This window comes from Oxyura jamaicensis, chromosome 1 (assembly GCF_011077185.1).
Source record: "Oxyura jamaicensis isolate SHBP4307 breed ruddy duck chromosome 1, BPBGC_Ojam_1.0, whole genome shotgun sequence".
Classification (NCBI taxonomy): Eukaryota; Metazoa; Chordata; class Aves; order Anseriformes; family Anatidae; genus Oxyura; species Oxyura jamaicensis.
In genome coordinates this window covers 140,207,297-140,221,242 of record NC_048893.1, presented here as the reverse complement: position 1 = coordinate 140,221,242, position 13,946 = coordinate 140,207,297, and the positions used below count along the sequence as shown (strand labels likewise).

Here is a 13,946-nt window from a genome sequence, read left to right as displayed (position 1 = left end):
ACTGAGTTGTGTATAAATAAAACTAGATATATCATTTCCCATTAAAAAAGTAAGCAAAATAGAAAATAATTCTAGTCCTATAGATTTGTTTTTGTTGTTACTATTTCAGATTAGTGAAAATAAATAAGGAGGGGAAAAAAAAAAAAACATCCTGTTGATAGTATCCTGATGATAGTATTCCAAATTGATGCTGTGTATGTCAGTTACTGTATATAATAATATAGCGCACTGGGTTTTACTTGAGTTTTTGGAATACTACTTGTCCATCAGAAATTGTATGTAAAAGTCTCTGCAGTAATTTTCAGACTGTGTTCTGGGCACTTTTCTGTATTTGCTAAGCAATTGGCTGGCAGTCCGCATTGAACTATTTGGGCATATGGTGTTGGCTCCTTTTCCTCATATTTAGCTACTAATCGCATTACAAGAAGCCAAAATATATTAAGTTCCCCTCTAATATTAATTATCTTGATGAGAAATTGCTGCAAATACTGTTAAAATTGCAGATGTATACACATGATTTGTGATCAGTGTGAAGGCAAATCTGGGGAACAGAGTCAGAAATAAATCTGAGATTTGTGAAGGTCTGTTGAGATGCTGTTGCTGCTACAAAAAAAAAAAAAAAAAAAAAAAAAGACACTCCTGTGACCCAGGAACTTTGGAACAAAGGCGTAGGGGACTTGACTCAAGGAATGCAAAATCTGGCATTACTTCTACTTTTGTAGTGCAGAAAAAATTCTGTTGAGTAAGACTGCTTGGTTCCTCTGAGTAAAGGTTTACAACCCTTAAAAAGCTCTTCCTGACACTGAGCAGTATCCCTTTTGTGCTTTTGAAGTGTACTAGAAAGACTAGCTAGTAGCATTGGTACTGATGAATGGAAAAGAAAATTTACAACATCAGATACTTTTCTTTAAATTATTTCCCTTGTTGTTAGTTATTACGAAGCATTAGACTGCCACACTTGAATATAATTAATGTAGTAAATGGTTTGTTAGGCACCATATGACCTTATGTCTTGTTTAATTATAGAAGCTTAGTGCAGTGGTCTGTGTACAATATTCGGTCAAAATAATTGCTTTCAGACTTCTATCTGACCATGGTTATTTTTGGAGCAGCTGCATGCATGGCTTTTTCCTGAAATTTGCACTTTTTAGGTTCTCGTTTGCAGTTGTGCCACTAGGTTTCCAATTTGTGTTACCAAAGAGAAGTTCATGATCTTGTTGGTAGTAATATAGAAATGAAGTTAAAACTATTTCTTCCAGTGGCATTCTGTATCTTGAAAATTATTTTAAGAATGTAGAAGTAGCAACATAGAATGAAAGCTGTTCCATGAAGAATTTACAGTAAAGGGTTTGGATACAGCAAACTCTTATTCACGTGTTTCATTGCATATATTAATTTTGTAATAAATGCTGTCTTCCTCCAGTAGAACTCATGCTGCCATATTTAGGGTACCAAGGCCATTTGAAAAGGTGAATAAATCTACCATATTATGTCTGAGAATAGTGTAGAGGAAAAAAAAAAATGATACTAAGTATAAGTCTTATGACCATTTTATATTTTAGATCCAGTCTTTTCTGTGGTGCAAGCATTGAAAACTGTTTTTTCTTGATCAGTAACGTTCTGGAGAAAAACAATGTTGAAAAGAAATTCAGCTTTATTTTTATTTGGCCTGAAAATTGTATGTGGATTATAAACAGTGCTTCAATACTTGGCCCTGAGGGCAGCGCATGCCAAAATCATTATGTTTGTTGTATACATTTTACAAAGATTGGCTGTTTCTGGAGGGATAAATGCTGGAAGAGTTAAATGTCAGGGAGCTGTTGTCAGTATTCTTGATGAGGGTCCTTGACCTTGGGAACTTGCTCCTAACAGATGCTCTGACAGAGCCTGTTTGTCTACAGGCCTTCAAAGCTGTTTTCGACACCAGTCGCTTTGGAGAAGCCAAATCTTACACTCTGCCAAAGACTGCCAGAAATTCAGTGGGAGCTGAGGGAGTGCAGCAGCGCTGGGCTCTGGGACATGTTGGTCCTTATTGCTGTAACATTTCATTGAAGATGTGACCTTACAGCTGGATGTCTGTGTTACTGCATTGTGCGTTCTGGAAGGTTGCACTTCAGGGATCTAAATGTAAAGAAAAGTAAACGTTATTCATTGTTTAGATCTGCAGTTGTCATAGTGGTAGGATTCACCACAGGTTTTGTGCAATCCTCTGTTTGTTATATTAAATAGTATAAATCTATAGGAGATTAGGACGTTTTATAGCTAGAGTTGTAAAGTGGCTGTGAGTGCTCTCTGGAGACTGAACACAAAACCATGTGAACCAAATGGCTGTTAACTGGGAAAAGTAGAGTTTCTTCTTCCCTTGTGCTATGTGTCAGTCTGGGTAGAAGATAAGTGACCAAGCAGGTGTAGAGGACTTTGTTACATGTGGTGGTTTGTTGTGCAGCTTTCTAAATCCATTGTGTCATTCAAGGAGCCAAGGATCCAGAGAGTGTAAAATTTGATAAGGGATCTTTATAGGATCCTCAGTTTAAAGTAACTCTGCTGTGCTAAGTTCTCTACTAAATTTTGCTAGTGGAATTGCTTTCCAGTTGGCCACTGGAAGGATAAATTTTGGTCTGGTCACTGGCACGTCTGTTCCTCAACAAAGGCTCCGACCCTCTCTCTACAAAATACCAAGTCTCTTCCCCTCTGATGCTCTCTCTGAAGGACAGGGTCCAAAGTAAACACCTTTAGTCTATAGATATGCAATGATGTATTCTATGATAACAGTCCAAAATGCCCTCATTCTTCAGGTATTTGCATAGCCAAGAAACGCAGAATTTGACGTTTTATGAGTAAAATGCATCCACAAAGCAGTCTTTATAGAAATCATCAGGCTGGTTCCTCATTAAGATGCTAGTTCAAAACACTGTTTCAATGCAATACCTTGCGAATCTGGAAAAGATTGTTGACATCTTATAATTCGCTATGCAGAGAGGACTTGTTCAGCTCTGAGCTGAGGAGATCATAAGGAGAGCATAAGGAGATCGTGCCTTCCACCCTGAGGCTGAGGCAGTGAACATGGGTCAGTAACAAATGAAAGCTGCTACCATCTGATGGCTGTTCAGTCACCTGTGAAATGTGGTTTCTGATAGACAGGTTTCCGCAGCACTGAAGCAGCCGTTGCAATTAGCTGAGCAGAGCCAGCCCCCTTGTCGAAGGACTCGTTAGAGTGGCTAACAAGCACATCATGCCTCATCTTAGCCTAAAAACCATCCTGCCAGTTAAGTGTTTCCAAACACTTCCAGCACAGGGAAGTGTGATTGCTAATCGTGCTCCGTCTGCTTGTGGAGAGAGCGCATTTTATTGCTGGCACTGTTAGCCTGTCTCTCCTATAAAGGCTTAATCCATAAAAGCAGAAAGGAGTAGAGCGCAGCCGAGTCGATCAGGTCCTGGCTCCATCTGAAGTTGCTTGCAGACTCTTCAAAGGCTTCACTGGTTTTGGGAGTCAGCCTGTGGAAGCATTTTAGAGGGCACACCATATCTCCCAGTGAAGCTAATCGTGTCCAGACTTGATCATAGTTACTGACAAATTGCCTGGTGATTAATTTTAACAAATGAGTTTCCTTTGAATGTATGCTCATGCATGCCAACTATAACAGTAAGACTATGATAAATATATATATATATATTTTTTTTTTTGGGAGGGGAAAAAAAACAAAATAAGTGCTCAGTATTCCCCCATGTAGACTAAATACCAATGAAATGTTGACATGGGTTGCAAAATATTTTCAAGCACTTGAAGAGTATTTGACATCTTCTATCATACAGCCTAGAAGACCTCTAGTGTCTTCAGCAAAGTCGAGGCCTCATCCCTGGTCCCCTAAATTCAGTTAGAGGTCTTGCACTGAATTTAGGTAGGCTTTGGATCTGGACGCGTGTGATTTCTCATTTGTATTCCAGCTGCAGGCTCTTTTCAACAGGAGACAATAAACTTGGATGGTAGGAAGCAAATCTCTTGGGAAGCATACATGCGTTAGGTCATATTTTGATATATTGAAGAAGTTGGTTTTAAAGCAAAGCCTGCTTGGGCTAAGTATGTCACAAGGCATTATAGAAGAAACATTAAGAATAAGAGGAATGCAGGAATTTATTGGAAAAAAAAATGTGTACTGTTGATATTGAATAAAGCACTGTACAGTATAGGGTCTTTCTAAAATCCTTAGTACTAGGAGAGAAATTGCATTACATCTGCATAAACAAGCATTATTTCTTAAGAACACAGATGTGGTTTATGGGGAAATCGAATAGTGACATTCTTTTAAACATTTAACTCGGATATAACACAGTATATGGGGATGCAAGGCCATGATCTGACTACGTTGGCTCCACACACAGACCTTGTACTAGTGCTGCTGAAGGGCACAGAATATGAAGAGCGGTTTTACACTGATGAGTTTGCATGACGGTAACTGTGTGATGTTGACATTTGCTTTATAATATGCCACCTTTTTCCAGAAGCTTATCATTCACCCATAAAACAAGTGTTCTGATTTAAAGCAAAGTTTAAAGGTCTGCTTAAAGGAAGAAGTTTTACTAAATATAAAAATGATTACTTTGACAAAGCGGTGATTCCCCCCCCCCTTTTTTTTTCCTTTCCTTTTTGAACACACATAACTCTCAGTAGCCTTAGATTTAAGAGACATTTAGGAAAAGACATTTAGAAAACTGGAAGTCCCTTAAAAGATTGTTTCTTTCATTATCTTGACAAACCTTGAGAAGTAGTTTCTGTTCTTGTGTAGTGATTATGTTTCAGAAACAGTTCTTAGGGATTTTATTATGTGCTGAAACATATGTTTATAAAAAAGACTATAACCTGGTGGAAAAAGTGTCTTATAATAATAAACCTGTCGATGGACCATATGCTGCCATCAGTATGTTTGAAAAAATAAATTCTTATACAAGTGTTAAGTAAGTTTACAGCCCAAGTGTTAAGTTAGGGTCAGACTGTGACTGGTCCTCTGTGGATTGATGTGGGGAGGAAAGTGCCTGCAGATCCTCCTCATGCTCTTTTCATTAGCTCATGCAGCAGCCCCTGGAGCTGGTGAGGTAGCATACCTTTCCAAAGGGCTGGGGGTTGGGGGGGGCAGGAACTCAGTAGGAGACTGGAGAAGTCCTCCTGCAGCTTTCTTTGGAGCTCCATATGTTTGTGCTGATCCACTGCAGGGCTGTGTATAAACTTGACTGAGCTTTGCATGGTCTTTCCTGAGAAGAGCAAACCTTTGAGGCAGAATCAGAGAATCACAGAATTGTTGGCCTTGATTATCCACATTTCAAAGATGTCGGAACAGATATATATAGGAGCTCTGATAAATACACAGCTGGATGAGAAGTGTGGATAAAACTTTGGTTCTTCCTATTTATTTGTCATTTATATTTTATGGGTTTTGTGTGTGCGTGTGCTCATATCACAGCTTCTTTTAATATAGGTGGTTGCAAAGCCTTTTTTTTTCTGAAGAGCAAAAGTAAGTTGCAGTAGGTCAAAGAATGTCATTCTTAAAAGGCACTTCTGTGTGGGATCAACGTTTGGTAAACATAGACACTTTCAAGTCTATTCTGCTTTCAATGCGCTCGCATAACTCCTATGAATGGGAGTCATGCATGTGTGCATCTCCAAAAGAATAGGCCTCTTTGTAACTGAGGCACTTTCTGTGTAGAAACATATTTCACTCAGAAGTGTTTTTCATGTTCCAGTGTTTTCCACCACTGATCAGCTGTGCACTGCTTATTTTCCTGGTGACTCTGCAGGTGATAGTCATTGTCAAAGGAAATATCAAAGATTATGGAGAATTGTTTAAAGTAGTTGACCATGCCGAAGGCTATGTCAAGAGATGCATGAGGTTGCCATAGTATCTGTTGTCAAAATCAAGATTGTGAACAGAGCAGTACCCACCAAGAGCAAATTCCTTACTCAGAATCTTTCCAGGGTTCATCAAAGCTTTCAGTTTGCTCAGGGGAAATTTGCTTCTTGAGGGCTGAGATCTTCTCCCTGGATTTCCTGCCCAGAAGTTTAATGAGGTATTTTGTGTCTATGTGTATGAGGCTTCCAGTATGCAAGAGGCTCTTGGAAGCTGAGGGAGAAGAGTAAAGAGAGGGAATAAGCTGCAGAAGCACCCAGACCCCTGCAAGGAGTTTGCAACTGTTGTAGAATTGGAAAACAGATTGAATCAGTAATCCATGGAGAAGGGGTGAGTTGGGGGTTATGGGGATGTTCTCTGGGAAAATAAGGCTAAGTGAGGATTGAAGGAATGGTAAACAGACAATGCAAAGTCTGGGGAGGAAACCATCTGTTCATGGTGTATTCTTAGCTTTCCAAGAGGCACTTTGGTACTGGCAAAGCTTGGAAGCACCCTTGGACCATTTCTCTTCAGCCTAGAAAAACAGAGCTCCCCCGTGGAGACTGTAAAGTCTAGCCAAGTTCTTACATCCCATTGGACCTGAGGGAAGGGTCTTGGGCTTTGGCACTGCCTCCTGAGCGTAGCTGATGAGGTGATGAAGGAGGCTGAAGTGGGCCAGACTGGCTTGCCTACAGTATATACAAGCCAGCATGTGGTGTTAACAACGGCAGTGCTCAGAATTTGCACAAACCCACATTTAGTAATAAAATAGCCTGCAACTAGTCAAAGGCACCAGTAGTAGCCAAGCAAATTTGGAACGTCTAAGCCAACCATTTTTAAGTTATGATGAGCCAAAAAAAATTAGGATACAGTCCAAGAAATGTAGAACACCTCACTTTTCTGGAACTCTCATATCTCCAAGATGCCTTGGCTGATCTACCTCAAACTTTCCAGAGAAGCTTTCCTTGGCAGAAGATCGTGACTGTGAAATTTCATGTGACTGGGTTTTACTTTGTTGAAGTTATGAAGGTTAAAACTGGAGCTTGTTATAGAAAGCTAATCTCTCCATTAGAAATATTTCTGCATAGTGGATATTCATTCCATCTTAATTGTTCACTGCTATTTCTTGTTTGGGCCAACTGTATTTCTACTATTGATTGTTTTAAAAATTATTATTATTTTTTTAAAGCATATTTTAAAGCAGTATAGCTTGGAGCCAAATGGTGTATGGCTGTGTACAGGCAAATGTGGTGAGACAGAAACATTAGCCCTGTATCCATACGAGAAGGAGTCACAGTTTGAGTCCTGCTCCCACCTTGCTAGAAATGGAGAGGGATTTTTGGAGTGTCTGGTTAGAGAGCTCACTGTTTAATATAGGTTTTACCTCTCTGCTTGGCATAAGGGAGTCTCCCTGTCAGCCTAGTTATACTCTCTTCTTGATTGTAAAACATAAATTAAAACAATAGTAATAATAATATATATATATCTCATTGATGGCCATCTTGTCGTTCAGTTCAGGGATTCTTTAGTAGCAGCTCCTGCCATGGAAAGCTATGAAGGTGGAAATAGCCTAAGATTGGCAGCATTTTTTTCCATGTATGTTCTTGAGCTACTCTTCCTTATGTCCAAACAACTGTAGCCTGAGGTATTTAGCTGCTAAAACTGCAAAATTTAAGATAGGCATTAAAATATAGAGAAAATGTTCATGGGCCTTAAAGTGCCTCTTATTTCTTAAGCTGGGGATGTCCTGGCTGTGATTTGTTTCTGTGTAGGAATGAGACCTGGTTATGTACCATCTCTTTCTTCCACTCTCAGTGCTGTTTCCTGGATGATGTGAAGACCAGAGCAAGCCATTGCAGATACTTGCTATTGTTATATGAAGCCAAGCAGATGACAATGAGGAAAAGCCTCTAAATACGCTGTATTTAAAGACACTGAATTAATTTGACTGAGTCACTTTATAGTCAGAGTGAGCAGGGATAGAACAGATGTCAGGCTGGAATGAGCCTTCACCCTGAGGCAGCAGTTGCGAGTATTTGAAGTTATTGCTTGACTATATTTTTCTTTCCTGGGCTAAAGTTTAGAAGCACCAGGAGAAGCTCAGCGGAAGTCTGGAGGTGCTTCTTTGTGAAGAGACAAAGTGCCGTGGATCACTGTTTGGTAAGATGGTTTCAGGCAGGATCTCTCCTCTAAGGTCTGCATTTCATGAGGCCTGGAGGTGCTCCATGTATGCGCAAGGCACAGTCTTTGTGCTGTTTGCCATCTGTACTGTTGTTAGCATGTGTACCGTAGGGAGTAGTTTGTCAAGATTATCATGGGTTAATTCCTGAAAGGGTGTGCCTGTGTAAAATACCTATCAGAAGATTTTCTCTTTGCACAGGCATTTTATTATTAGGAGCACTAAAAAGGCCACAGAGCCAGCTAAAAATCAATCTGCCACTATATAGACAGCCAATGAGAAGAATGCAGGATGGGTGTAATGAGATCACAGCTACTTCAACCAGTGATCAGATATGCTGCTACATTCTGCAAAAGCTGCAAGCGGTAGAGAAACCCTGCTGAAAACTCCTGGACCAGGGAATTAAAATAATTAAGCCTTGCAGTCACTGGGATATGCCTTGCTCTTGCAAGGTCATAATGATAGATAATGGCATAGCTACTGCATGCACACTGTACACATGGAATTTTGCTTTTGTCATGTGTGACACAGGGACTCTTATTTATTTATTTTTAATATCAGCTACTTGCAATTGAAAATGCCCTGAGGATTCTTCATGTGGTGAATCCATAGCTATCAAGAGGCCAAAGCCATAGCTATCAAAAAGGAAATGGAAAGCAGGATATATAGGTATGAGTATGCATCATATGATTACTGAACTAGCTCAAGCATCACTGCATGTCTGTGTAGCGCTCTGCATAGAGACTTCGTGAATGATTTCTTCAGTAAAGCAGGGCCAGAGTGGAAGAGATCACCCTAATGAATTTTTATCTTCTTGGCATTTCTAGCAGTAGCGTGTCTGCACTCTTCAGACTGCTGAACTGCAAAGCTTTGAGTTACTACTGGTGCTGTTTCATCCAGTGCCTGTGGGTGAAAGTTTCCAAGGAGTTTCATAAACTTACTGCACAAGATGATAGAAGGGACAGAAAACTGCATAGACTGTAACACTGCAATATTACAGTATTGTCTACTGCTGCGGTAAGCCCCAACTGTGCTTGGAAGGTCTCAGGCATACCAGTACCATGGCTAATCAGGGAAGCAGCCAATAGTAATTCATAGCCCTGACTACTGAGTAATTCAGCATGGCTAAGATAGACATCTGATCCAGCCTGAGAAACTCAGTAAAGCCAAGTCCTCTCTCTACAGTACTGTTTGGTAGTGCCGCTTTAACCCTGTTTCTGAACTTGCATATTTATTTTCTAAACAATAATTAAACAGTATGACAGTTGAAATAAAACCCCCATTCATTCCTTGATTTTATTTCCTTGTTTACTGACTTTGAACACCTTAAGTAAATAAGGCAGTAACCTTAACAACTGGACAAAGATACAGCTACGCAGAGACTATCATAAAATCATAGCTGTTAGATGGACTGTACTGGAGATTCATAACTCAAAGCTATAGTGTAAGTGCAGAATGCAGCCAGTAAGTATATGTCATACATTATGAAGTCTTCCTTGCCCTACTACTGCATTAAAGTCAATCTTGATCCTTAGGAACCCCTTCATATGTGATCCCTCCCCCATGTTTTTTGGAATCGGCCGTAAAGGAGAAGTGTGGTCAGTAACTGCAACAGGAGGATTGCTTGTGACCTCAAACCATTATTTTCTCAGAAAGTAATATGTGATACCACATCAGCCCCACTGTGGTTTTGGAATATAAACTCAAATTGAATTTTTCATTCAGATCTGCTAAAGAAAGCAGTTACATTTTTGTTCTTTGAAATGGAATACCTTTCTAACCAGAATGAGGTGAATAGTTTCCATCCATCTGAAATGAGGCTACAAAAGAAGAAAACTTCAAGTTCCATGCATTAGAAGGACTCTGGAAAATGTCAAGTGACTTGGAAACAGGCATGCTGAATAAAACCGTCATCAAGATAAAGCCAGATTGGGTCGAGACTTACAGCAAGGCTTACAGGTTCATAGGTCTTGGAGATGGTTCAGAATAGGAATGCTGGTCCTCCTGAGGTTTTTGAAATCAAGGGGTGGTTATAGTGACATGGTAATGCCGGAAAAAATACACACAATTGTAATCTGGAGTCACTAGTCAGCTGTTGTGGCTGAGATGCTGAAGAAATAGTAGCTATAGAGAGAGTTATATAGAGTACATAAAGTGTATATTATATTAACAATGTTACATTTTCCAAGAAAGACAGTGCTTTTAGAAAGCAAATGTCATGTACTAAAAGTGTATTTTTCCCCCATTCTCTGATGTCCAAGCCAAGTGAAATTGATTTTAAACTAAAGACACTAGTGTGCCTGTTTCTTACAACAGTGTGCTTGGCAGAGAAGTGATGGATTATAATTCATATGTGCTCGGGTTCTCTGACTGCTGGAGAGGAAACTGAGCGTGGTACCTACTGACGAAAATGCTGGCTCCTCCACAGCGTGCCCTTGGGCATATTCTGTTTAAATGGCTTGAAAATATGTGATTATTCTTTATGTGCTTGTCCATACTCCGTTTCCATATGGAGACAGTGACATTTACAGTATCTGCAGTCTGGAATATTGCTTTTGCCGTAGCTTTTGATGGTTATCTCTATTTGTGGGGAAAAAAAAAAAAAATGAGCAGAGGCCTCGGCATAATGATGGCATGGAAGGTTTAACGGACACAAATTGTTACCTGCATATGGTGATAAAGTTAGAAAACACTTCAAAGAGATCGAGATTTTTATTTGCTTGATCAGATCCGTATAAATTCTTTTCCTTTAATTTCTCTTCCCTCATGGCATAAAACGATGCAATGCTGCTTGTTCTTTCATCAGAAATGATTCAGACCTGAGGGACACTTGTAATTTGGAAGTAATTAATAAATAAGTCAGATAAATACTATCTATTGAGAATTGTGAAAGCACATTGGACGGGATTCATAAAGAGCTGTATCAAATTCTAACAAAGCTTAAAAAAATTATCAGTAGTTAGTATGATAAGTCCATTTCATCGTAAATTAGTTCACTGTTAATTTTCACTGCTTTCTGAGCAGTTTGAAGAGATTTTGCAATCTCAAAAAGTGGTTAAAAAGAAGAAATTCTGTAAAAGTTACAGCATCTTTAGACTAAACTATGACTATAACCAGCTATCTGATTTGTAATATGGACCTGGGGTTAGTATTTATGTGCAAAAGCAGTCAGTAAAGTTATGCCCACAGACATTAGGTCTGAAGCTTTGGTTACTCCATTCTTCCCTTCCCAACTAACTTTAAGTATTAGTTACTTTTTTTTTTTTTTTTTGGTTCTTCTGCAATACAACATACTGTCTATCTGCTTGTTTAAGAAAAGTCCGATGGTGCTCATTTTTGTATGTAGCAGACAAAAAGACAATTTGTGGGACTGTTGCTACTGCTCACAAATGGGCTCTCAAAGTGGGAAAGCAGAATATGAGGCACAAGCTGTGTTTGAATAAACGTTGCTTGTAAGTAGACTAGTCTACTAAACAGTTCTTGTTCTTAATTGGTCTTTAAATCTTTATAGTTCTCTATGTAAATTTAACTTCAGAACTGTAAGATGCTACAGGATTGTCCTGTGGCTTTGTAGCAGCATAAAGATAGAATTTTGTGAACATGCAGGGCTGCACCATGCCTTTCTGGGGAACACAGTCTCGTAACCTGATGTATCTCATGATCCCACACGGTCTAGCTGAGGTGATACCAGGTTCCTTATCTGAGGTTTCATGGATCTTCATTTCATACAATTCATTGTAGTTACCGGAAATACTGTGAAATTATACAATGCAAAGATGATTAAAATGAAATACAAGCTAATACAAATTCAGGAAATATACTGTACCTATATTCTGTTCTATTGAATTGGTATATTTTTAATCAATTAATCAAAGTGGATGTAGTAGTTGGTAGATTTACTACTAACAACAGATTTCCTACTACTGAGTGTGGATTACCAATGCTTTGCTGAAAATGTCCAGCTACAGAGTTATGCAACTCTTTTACCTCATTTCCTGAACCACAACACCAGACACAAGAGAGTGTTTTGTACAGACTATTGAAAAATCTGAGAAATTTGAAGTAAATCGTAGGCAGATGATGACCAGAACAAGATTTTCATCATTGTTTGATGTCATGTATGCTTGCTACTAGTATATCTTTTTGCATCTTTATACACACATTTAGCATTAACTTCAATATGTTTTTCTCCAGTAGTTTTTTTTTTAAAAAAAAAAATTGCTCTGCTTGCACTCATGTTGCACAGCACACCCGTACCTGCTCTAGTATTTTTACGTGTAAAACATCTCCATCAGCACTGTTGACTTGAAATATAGATGCAAATGCAGTAATCAAAACGGTAAAAACATTGAGCGTAAGCTCTTAATTCAGACTAAATGTTAATTCATTCATTTTGTCTCTGAGCAGAACTGAATTAGGACTGAAAACCATCAGCAAAATACGTTTGATGGGATTGGGTGTTGCTAAGGAGTCCATCTATGTTAAAACAAAGATTTCTTTCTCAGAACATTCTCTTTTTGTGCTGGCAGAGAAAACCTTTTTCTGATTGATTTAGGGCAGTGAATTGGCTTCACTTTATTACTTGCTCTGTGCATTTACCACTTAAAAGCTGCAGACGTGGATTGGGGCTCTGTTATGCTAGGCAAGGGGCAAAAACACAAGGAAATTTGTCTCCATCTTTACCAACTTTTTTCTTGATTCTGCAAATGGTTGGTGTCAGTGTTGCTGACGGCCTTCCAAAGTGGCAGATGGTGCCCTGGAGAGGGAAAACTCGTGTTTTCTGGGAAGGCCACAAACCTGAAGAAAGGCAAGCACTAGCACTCCCCCAGCTACTCCTTGCAACAGCCAGTAGGGAGCCTGTGCCTGTGGGTGCATAGTTGACTGCATGCCATAAAGGAAAGGAGAGGGGGAAAAGAGTTTTAGATGCTCCTGGCATCTTACTGAGAGGATGGCAAGAGGTTGCTTGTCATTCATGGCTTGAGGGAGCTGCTTCTCTTTGTGGGGCATCCTCCTCCCTGCTGGGACAGTGACCACTTCTCTTCCCTTACCTGCCCTTACCTTCCCTCCCTCTTTGAAAGAATTAAGTTCTTCTAAGTGGAACGTGCAGAAGATAGGCAGCATTTTTGCGTATCTTGGCCACTTAAAGGCAATTTCAAAAGGAGGTCTTTTTAATGAAATCAGCAGTATTTCAAAGGACTGCTTGTTGGCTGAAAACCAAAGGCAATGTAGCAAGCAGTTGAAATCCTAGCAAATATTTCTATGAAAATTTTGTGAATTCCACCTGTTGAGGAGTGGCAGAAAATGAATATTTTACGTGTATACTGCTTAGCTTCAGACTTTAAAGACAATGTTTATGTGGAGGCTTTTCCCTGTGGATGTAAAGGCATGTCAAAAACCTCTGCCAACTATCTCAGTAGGAAATATGCATTCTATTTCTCTCTTTTCTATTTCTCAGATTCATCTGTAGTAGCCTGTAGATCTAACAATACAAGGTTTTAGATTGTCTCTTATGACAATAAAAACTAGCATCAAATGGTAATTCCACAGTTGTATCCAACGAGGATGAGATTAGAATATTATTGTGTTATGTCAACTTTTATAGCAAAACCAGATAATGCAACTGTCTGGCAGACCAGCCAACTCTTTGGTTGGCTCATGGTTCCATGATGGTATCCTCAGAGATTCTATTTCTATGCAAAGTTTCCAGTCAGGTAGAATTCAATTCCCAGTGGTTAGGATCAGGTTACAAACAGCTGTATCTCCCACAGAAAAGATTTCTGTTGATCTTGCCATAGTTTAAACTAATATTGCCCTGAGCCATGCATAAAACAGTGCCAGAATAGAGGAGGGGAAAAAAAAAAAAAAAAAAAAAAAAAAAAAAAAAAAAA

At 39.2% G+C, this 13,946-nt stretch overlaps 1 protein-coding gene across 5 annotated transcripts in view; it reads left to right on the top strand.

Moving 5' to 3' along the window:
- Window positions 1-13,946, top strand: part of ST6GAL2 (ST6 beta-galactoside alpha-2,6-sialyltransferase 2) — a 179,136-nt gene that overhangs the window by 130,338 nt on the left and 34,852 nt on the right. The window lies entirely within an intron of this gene.